We start from the raw sequence: 10,109 nt of genomic DNA, 5'->3' as shown, positions 1-10,109 counted from the left end.
CTTTTATCTTTCTAACACTTCCCTTACCCATTTGGTTTTATCTTCCTTCTCTGGTGATGAAAACAATCAAAACAACCTTATGGCCTATAAAAATGCTTTCCATGCATTTTTTGTTTTGCTTTGTTTAAACACTGGTATAGAGGAGATTTTGGAAATGTATCCTGTACCATTATCCCTCTGTATCTGTCTGGAATTAGCTGCAGGACCTACCTTAGATATCAACATCTACAGATACTCAAGTCTCTAATATAAAACACTGTAGTATTTACATATAACCAATGCATATCATCCTGTATACTTTAAATTATCTCTAGATCATTTATGGTACCTAATACAATGTAAATGCTATGAAAATAGTTGTTGCACTGTATTGTTCAGGGAATAATGACAAGAAGAACAAACTGGCACATGTTCAGTACAGACACAATCTGTTTTCCCAAATATTTTCTATTCCCTGTTGGTTGAATGTATGGATGTGGAACACATGGATGTAAAGAGCCATCTCTATAGGCTTGGAAAAGCATATATTCCTTGACAAAAGGTAAAAAAATATTAGAAAAGGCTTCCGTTGATTTCCTGGGGACTTGGAAGCCTGTGGGGGTGGGAGCAGTGGGTACTGGCTGGTGGTAGGAGTGGGAGTGGTAGGCTAGGGTAGCAATGTGTAGGAGCGTATTAAAGGCCCTAAGGAGCCTACAGAATACTGGCTTTCCACATTTGGAAAACTGTCCTACAGATTCAAGATCTTAACTGTTATCTTGATATTTAAGACCTATGAAAATGCTAAAACGTATGTTTTTGGTTTTTTTGTTTTGTTTTGTTTTTTGAGATGAGTCTCGCTCTGTCCTCCAGGCTGGAGTGCAGTGGCGTGATCTCTACTCACTGCAAGGTCTGCCTCCTGGGTTCACGCCATTCTCCTGCCTCAACCTCCCGAGTAGCTGGGACTACAGGCATCCATCACCACGCCAGGCTAATTTTTTGTATTTTTAGTAGAGACGGGGTTTCACCGTGTTAGCCAGGATGGTCTCAATCTCCTGACCTCATGATCCACCCGCCTTGGCCTCCCAAAGTGCTGGGATTACAGGCATGAGCCACTGAGCCCAGCCAAAACTTATGTTTCTTTATCACCTACTCATATATAAGAAGCATCTTCAGGCATTGTATTGTTCTCACATGCAACTGAATATTTTCCTTGAAATTTGGAAAAGTTGTGTCTTCCTGTGACTCTTCTGGGTAATCTTACCTACTCTCCTAACTTCAGGAACACATATACAACTATTTTTTTTGCATAATTCAGGTTTGCCATTCCTACTCACGGCTAACACACAACCCCTAATCCCAGTGATTTAATGCCACAAAAGTTTCTTTCTCAGGTACAATCCACTGTAGGTTAGGTGGCTCTTCTTTGAAAAGTAATTTAGGAATTCAGTTCTTTCTATAATTTGGCTCAATCATATTATAGTCTATAAAACAGCTCTACCAACTTGGGGGTCTTTCACTTCCAGCTTCATGGATGGGATAAGAGTGTAGACTGAGATACTTGTTGAAGATTTTCAGGACTGTGTCTAGAAGTGGCTTCCTTCTCTTACCTCCACATTCTATTGGCTATAACTAGATACAAACTAAATGCAAGGGTAGGTGAAAACAAGGTTCTCCTGTGTCCCCTTGAAGGACAAATGGTATTGGTGAACATTAAGTTAGTCTCTGATTAATCCTGTCTGATCATCATGGATCAAGTTTATTCTTTCTTCTAAACGTGAAGTATGTCCTCATCCTCCCCATGGAGAACAATTTGATGTCCTTTTCCAAACAGCAGATCTCCAGATAATGTTCAGGTCTCTACACTAGATTCACATGTGTGCCCTTGTTACTGAATGCCAGGGGTTCAGGTCCTGTTGCTTGCCACACAGAAAGACAATTACTGAGGCAATGGGCGTTGCCAGGGAAGTAGGCTTTGTTACAGGTGATGTCAACCAAAGAGATTGAAGACAAATCTCAAATCCATGTCTCCCCCTCAACTGAAGTTAGTAATTTATACAACTGCAAAGGAAAACAGGAGGGGCAAAGAAAAGGAGTTGGTCAACAGGCCGCAGGTGATTAAATAGAGGTCTTGCATCTCATTATAACCACGTGTGGGAAACCAAGAATTGGGGAAGTGTAAGGAAGCGGAGCTGGTCAACAGGCAGCGGGTGCATCTCATTGGAAAAATGTAAGTTTCTCAAGCTTCAGTTCTATGGGCTTCTGGCTTATTGAAAAATTGGGCCAGTTTTATTTTTATGGTCTGATAGTTCATGAAGACCAGTATCCAACCCCAATTTCCCTCCTTGGCTACCACCATCAAATATACAATAGTAGAATAGGGATGGGATCATTGCAATGTGTACTCTCATTTATGAAGGGAAAAAATACAAGACACATAAATCAATAGTTATAGTGGATGCTGTGGTGCCTTCCCCAGATCTTCCTTTATGACCAAGGTCCTTAGCCTCTCAGCTGCTGATGGCTCACAGATGAGCCCCCCTCCAGGAACTGCTATCTAAAAATCACTGTCTTGACCAAGAGTATGACCTGCCTTGTGGAAGCTTGCATCCAATGACTAATGCAGAGTATGAGACATCAACTCTTTGTCTCAATGGGGACAACTTGAAGGGATCTCCTACCCTCTAACCTCTGGTGGGATTGGCTGAGTTCTTTGTTGAAATTACTTCACTGGTTCAATGTTTCCCTTTGCCTAATCTTACTTTTCTTACTCCTTAGAGGTGTTGTTTCCAACGACATTTCCCAAATAACCTGTGGCACACATATCTCAGGGTCTCTGAATCTGTTTCCTGAGGGCCTTGAGCTACAACACTGGTCATAATTGCTCTGAAATTCCATGGGGCCAATCTTATGAACTCCCCCTAGTCTGGGTGGGTAAAAATAGTTCCTTTTAGGCTCTGATTTTGCTCTCTGTTGGAGGAAATCCCTTGTCTTTTATAGTTTATGGACTGTGGCTCTACTCTTGAGGGTCTTCTCTTTGTTCAGTTTCTTTGGGGACTCTAAAGTGAATGCTGGAGAGCATACCATTGTTAGGGGGTTTGAGGCTTTCTGCCTGCTTGTGATAGGTCAGAATCCTAAAGGTCACCTCAAGTCTCAAAAAGCCAAAGACGTTTTGAATGAATTTGTGACTTATTTGTCAATGTAATTCTTTCAACACCTTCATAGCTTCTAATCTCTATACATTCCAGCCAGTTTCATGTCCAGTAACCATACCCTAAAACCTTTCCTAGACACAGTTCTCAGACCTGCTTTATTTCTTTGCTTTTTCAAAACCCTGTCTCTCTGTCTTAACTAAAGCTACCTTGAGGTTAGTGGGATTGAATGGGATTGATGGAGCCTGAATTTATCATTGCTCTAGTCACTCATCCAACTGAAGGATTTTTCCTAGACTTAGTGTTTCAAAGTCGTTAAACATCTCATATCTTACTTTTGAAGGCCTAGAATCTAGAATCTTTTCACTTTTTCACCCCAAAAGGCCTTGAATTTCTCCACTTTCCTTATTCTCTTTCATTTCTGCCTGCAAAGTATCTCTTTCACTTCTGCCTGCAAAGTACCTAATTCTTCCTTGAGGTCATAACTTATAATATCTTACCAGACCATCCATTGGTAGCCAACATATTCTACTAAGATTCTGCTTTCCAAGCCTTTCTGCTAGAGCTATTGATTGACTAAGCATGCTATCTGTATTGAGAACAACTGCAACTAAGAAGGGATTCAAATGAAGTGTCTTGCAACTGCATAATCTGAAGACCTATGCTTCCAGCCTGTCAGCTTCCTTGACGCTCATCTCTGAAGGCTTAACCAATACCAAATATTTATCTTTGTGTTATGGTAGTCCCCTCTTCAAAGTACCGATTTCTGTATAAGGTTATATAACCAACCACCTGGTAATCTCAGTGACTTAGTACACAAAATAGTGGAATTCTCCTTCATGTTATAGTTTGTTGCAGATTGGATTGCTTTTCTAAGAAGTTTTCCTTAAAGAAATGCATCCATGATTCTTCCATAGTTTGACTACAACTCCATATTCTTTTGTTTTTGTCATGAGAACCTCAAGATGGTTTTAAGGTCTGGACTTGCAAATGGTGCATATCACTTCTGCTCCCATCTCATTGTCCAGAAGTAGTCATGAAAATATCCTTTATGGCCGATAAGAATCATAAAGAACTCCAGGAAATTTATTCTTCCTCTGTTCTTGGGAAAAGGAAGAGAAATTGAGAGCATCTCATCACTTGCTATCATATTCCCAATTTCATATCTCTGTAATCTAGATTTTTCCCTGAGTTGAAAATATTTATTAAATAATATTTAAGATGTATATAGTATTTCAGTTTAAAAAGTGAACTTGCATGCGTTATATTTTTTGACTCTCAAAACATCCTGTGTGATATGTATTAATATTTTCATCTTCCTTTACAGATGACAATATTGAGGCTTGTGAGTCAAATTCCTTAACAAAGGAATAAAGCTTCTACTATATGACAAGTAGTCTGCTAGGAACTAGTGACAGAAAGGTGACCCCAAATCAGATACAAACTCTGTTCCCATGCTTATGCTTTAAAGTAAGAAATAGGTATTAACTGAACAAAACATTAATAGATGTGTATTAACAAAGGAGATCAGTGCTCTGTAAGAAAGATACATAATTGTGCAAAAAATGTATTTAAAAAATAGCTTATACAGCTTCTTTTTGGAGTGATGATTATATTTAAAAATTACTATATGATGATGATTGTGCAACTCTGTAAATATACTAAAAACAAACCATTAGTTGCAGATTTCATATGGTTGAATTTTATAGTATGTACATTATATCTCAATGAAGCTGTTAAAAAGAAAGAAATACATGCAGGGAAAATACAAGACAATTTACCCAGGCCAAATTAGTCATATAAACTGTAAGTACTGCAGAAAATCAATATTAAAAATAATTGCTATACTTTTCCATTAGGTTTTCAGTTTCCCTAGGCTTTTAAAAAATATATCAGAAAATCTTAAAAGATAGTATTTAAAAAGAAAATTCATGACAACCCATTAACTCTTTATTTTTATATCTTGTCCTTTTCTTGGGGCAAATTATGTTAATCATGATAGAATAGAAGCTACATTTTTCCCTAGATAACTTCTTCTGCAGTAGAAACAATAATTGGTATAGCGTAATGTCATTTTCATCCATCCGATTAATATATTATGGTTTTGCTTAGCAGTATAAAAGACATTGAAAGTATAAACAAAATCAGACAAATGAAACATAGCCTAAACTGAAGGACTCAAGGAAACATACCTTGGAGAACTCTAACTCTGATATCTGAAAGTGACCTGGAGTTAATAAGGGAAGAATAAAAGAATAACATTCTGAACAGACGGGTAACTAAGGAACCAAGAAAGGCTTGTGCAGGTAGAGACACTGCATAAGTAGAAATCCAGCAGGAGGGTCCAGGAAGGCCTATATTGTGTAAACCTGATAGACAAAGTTAAGATCTTTCATTTTTTTCCAAAAGAGTTTTCTAATTAAAAATTTAAGGTGGAAAGTCAAGGTTAATTTGAGGAATAGCTTTTTTGTTTGTTTGTTTGTCTGTTTGTTTTTTCCATAGAGTCTATTTCTAGAACTTAAATTGCTCATCTACATTCAGCTTTAAGTGGTTGAAATGGAATCTTGAACTCAAGCTACCTGGCTATGGAGGCCACTAGACAGTACCCAGTATAGTGGGGACAAGCCAAGTCAGCTAAGCTGGTGCTGCAGAAGGCCCTGGTCAAGCCACCAGGAAGCTAAGTACTCCTAGTGATGCAAGAAATATACTCAGAAGGATATAACCCTTGGGCAGGTCAAATTTTCTTATTGTGCAAACAGTATGGATCCTTGAGGGTTGGGGCTGCTTGCACCCAAAGATAAAAAATGGAAGGTTCTGAAACACACTGACTCAATATGGACTATTATGCTCTATTACGGACTCAAGTCACACCTCTGAGGAGCCAGGGTGGCATTGACAGCTGCGTTTTAACCCACTGGTATCTTTGATTTCCTGTGTATTCCTCTTACTGCTTGTTTGCTAGTTCAGTATTCAACTAAACTAAAGCTAAACTTTCCAAATACGCATCTCTATTCCAGCTATCACTGATTTGTTGCCTATTCAGAATGCATGGCCATAGTTGTAGTGTTCAGCTAACACTGATTCTGATTAATCATTAATCACTGCCCATGCCAAACCAGTCAGCTTTCACTGCTGATCCTGGCCAGTTTTCAACTTGGGAACAGCCTTTGTGAATCAGCCTAGCTCAGCCTGCTTGTGAAGTTGGAGCGGAGAATTCTGGCAGAGGGTTCTGACATGGTTTGTAGAATGGGTGGAGAAAGTAAAGATGGGTGCAGGGGAACTAATGGAAACAATGTATTAGGCAAAAGTCCTGCAGAACCTCTCTGAATTGAGATCTTGTACTAAGACATGCAACAGAGCGGGTTTCCCACCTCTGCCCCAAACATCCTGGGAAATTCTCCAAAGCTGCCCAATCACTGTATTTGCTCCATAACTAAGGTCCGTGAGCATAAGGGCAATTTTCTTTCATATGAAGCTCTGTGCATATGAAAAGTAAATTTACCTTTTACTTCTAAAGATCTGTAGTAGGTACTGTAGTAGGAATATTACACATGTAGTCATATTTCATCTTCATACCAAAGCTTTGAAAATGTATGATTTTCACTTTCCCCATTTAAAAAATAAGAAACTTAAGTGTCAGAGCAGTTCAATAATAATAAAGATTATGCATGTAGAAAGTGGCAGAGTGAAGGTTCAAACCCAGATCTTTCTAATATCCCCACATGAGCTTCTTACTTAAATATTCAAAACTGATCTCCTTTAAAATATTTTACTAAATGAAAACCTTGCAAGACAAGTTTTGTGTGTCTTGCCAAAATTATAGGTCTAATTAAAGTCAGAGTAGGGCTTTGGTAAATATCTGTTGAATTGTCTCTTCTTGCATAAGCTCTTCAAAGTGCTTTGGGATTATGGGAAAGATATCCAAAGTGAGGTAGCAACTATCTCATTCAAACTGTTAAAGTTTAAGCACAAAGGAATACTGCTAATTTGGAAGCAAACATCGGAATTTACCAGTTTCGGTGACAGCCAAGTCCTCACCAGAGAAGTTTATCTCGGAGGTGCTGGGTGACACCAGAGAATAAGCATGGGCTTTGAAATCAAAGGGCCTATATTAAAACTCAGGCCAGGTGTGGTGGCTCACGCCTGTAATCCCAGCACTTTGGGAGGCCGAGGCAGGCGGATCATGAGGTCAGGAGATTGAGACCATCCTGGTTAACATGGTGAAACCCCGTCTCTACTAAAATACAAAAAATTAACCAAGGGTAGGGGCACACACCTGTAGTCCCAGCTACTCGGGAGGCTGGGGCAAGAGAATCGCTTGAACCCAGGAGGCAGAGGTTGCTGTGAGCCTAGATTGGGCCACTGCACTCCAACCTGGGTGACAGAGCAAGACTCTGTCTCAAACAAAACAAAATAAAACCCAGCTCAGGAGTTCGAGACCACCCTGGGCAACATGGTGAAATCCCGTCTCTACTAAAATAGCTGGGCATGGTGGTGCACACCTGTAGTCCCAGCTACTTGGGAGACTGAGGCACAAGAATCACTTGAGCCCCAGAGGCGGAAGTCGCAGTGAGCCGAGATTGTGCCACTGCGCTCCAGCTTGGGCTACAGAGTGAGACTCCATCTCAAAACAAACAAACAAACAAACAAACAAACAAACTCAGCTCCACCATTTTCCAACTGGTCAATCCTGTGCAAAATTTTCTACCTAAATCTAAGTCTAGAGAAAGTTTAAATGCCAAACTAATAAATATATTTTGTAATAATGCATCTGACAATTTTCTTCTGTCTCTTTCTGTCTCTCTCTCTTCCTTCCCCATCCTCCTTCCCTCTTTTCTGTCCTTTATTCTTTCCTTTCTTCAATCATGAGTACTGAAAGCCCTTTTCTGCTCCATCTCCAGCCATATACTCCCTGGTGTGTTCTGCTAAAACAGAATTGATTGCCTCCTACCATGATAGTTGTTCTTAGTGTTTTGTTTTGTTTTGTTTTATTCTTTGTTGAGACAGAACCTCACTCTGTTGCCCAGGTTAGAGTGTGGTGGTGCAGTCTCGGCTTACTGCAACTTCTGCCTCCTGGGTTCAAGCAATTCTCATGCCTCAGCCTCCTGAGTAGCAGGGATTACAAGCATGCACCACCATGCCCAGACTTTTGAATTTTTTTTTTTTTTTTTTTTTTTTTTTTACAAACTAGATAGAAACCTTTACTTCACAACTTTATCATCATTCACTTTCTAAAAAGACACAGACTGGGGCACACAGCTGAAAACACTGGGAGGCCAGATGCTGGCATCTTCCAGGTGGGAGCATAGCCGTGATCACCCTAGGACCGATGTCTCCTGGGGCTCTCAGGCATCATGGACCAGATGCACATGGACTATTGTCCAATACCAGCTTTACTTAGAGCCACCTCCTTTTTTGGGGCCATTGGTCCTTATTTCATGCCAGATTTTCACTAGAGGCTCCCTGTTCTTCCAAATCAGTTCATGGCCATAAGTAACATACCATATTCCACAAAGAGCTCCCGCAAGATGTGCTGCATGATAAAAAAATTTCCATCCCCGGATCATTCCTGCTGTATCCATGGCGATAATGGCTTTTAGGGCATTCCTTGCTGTGAACATCAACATCAGAAGGAAAATAATGGCAAGCCTCCCTTCTGGGATCTTAGTGCAGACAGCTGCGATGGCACCACATGCACCAAGTGATGGTCCATACCTTCCTGTGGCAACTTTACCCACGTAACTGACAACATTGGAAATAACACTTGCAGATAGGTACAGTGCCATGAACTGCTCTTGACCCAGAATGTTCACTATGCTGGAAGAGAAGCTCCACAAAACATACGTATTTGCTGCCATGTGAAATAAGGAGAAATGACTGTATGTTGACAGCAGCTTTGGAGAACAAAGGACCTTTGAGGCTGGATTCGATGCGAAATATCTGATTGTTGTCCGTTGTAGAGAAGGTACTCTCCATAAACAGAATACAAGGACATTTGCAGCTGTAATACCTGTCACAGTCCACTGGCCATCACTTAGATTATTCCACCACTTGTTAATCTCCTTCTGAAGTCTCCTTCTTTATGTGGTCTTATGGTATCCAACCAATCAGCTTTTATACCATCAAAGTAACTCTGGACCCTGGATTTCAGTGATTTATATTGTCAAAGAGCAGCTGATCCAAATGCACAGCCTGTAAACCCAACAGTAAAAAATAAAGGTTTTATGAAACTCCTTATAGGATAGGGAGAAGGATAAAAGACTGTTTCTTCCACAGGAGGAATCAAAGCACTTCTCTTGTATGCTTCACCACTTGTCCCTGTGTCTGATCTTCGAGGTTCAACCTTCCTGGGTGCTTTTCTGAATCCTCATTTTTTACTGAATAAATAAGTTAAAACTGCATCCGAGCAACCGTGGCAGGGCTAGGGCCACAGGGAGCTCCTTGCAGCTGTGGCCACCCACCGACACAGCCCACGCCTGGCCACAACCCCAGCCTCTCTGTGCCCAGCCTCGCCAGGCCATCTTCCTGACCTCTGCCCCACCATGGCCCGACCTTCAACTTTTTGTATTTTTAGTAGAGAGGGGTTTCACCTTGTTGGCCAGGCTGCTCTCGAATTCCTGACTTAAGTTATCTGCTTGCCTCAGCTTCCCAAAGTGCTGGGATTACAGGTGTGAGCCATCGCACCCCACCATGGTTCTCACTTCTTTGCCTCCTTGGTTTCCTTCGGCTAAAGTGGTTTTAATTTTGTGTTGCCTTGGTGAGATTTTTACTCACCAAGATCCTTCAAGATCTCACAGAAGTATCACTTTTACATTGAAATTTTTCCTATACCCCCTTTTATTCCTCCTCTAAGTTTACTTGATTGCTTCTCTCATTTATCTCTTTGCCCCAATCATATGCTGTACATATCTCTATGGTTAATGATTCCAGCTTCACCCTATTCTATGCCTACACTTGATATTTCACATCTGTGAATCATGT

At 40.4% G+C, this 10,109-nt stretch overlaps 1 pseudogene; it reads right to left on the bottom strand.

Annotated features, from left to right (window-relative positions):
- Positions 1 to 8,521: 8,521 nt before the first annotated feature.
- LOC108528624 (presenilins-associated rhomboid-like protein, mitochondrial pseudogene) lies at positions 8,522 to 9,649 on the bottom strand (annotated as a pseudogene).
- Between the last annotated feature and the right edge of the window lie 460 nt (positions 9,650 to 10,109).

This window comes from Rhinopithecus bieti, unplaced genomic scaffold (genome assembly GCF_001698545.2).
Source record: "Rhinopithecus bieti isolate Rb0 unplaced genomic scaffold, ASM169854v2 scaffold_54, whole genome shotgun sequence".
NCBI classification, from domain to species: Eukaryota; Metazoa; Chordata; class Mammalia; order Primates; family Cercopithecidae; genus Rhinopithecus; species Rhinopithecus bieti.
The sequence above is the reverse complement of the archived record's forward strand: the minus strand, read 5'-3'. Positions and strand labels throughout refer to the sequence as shown.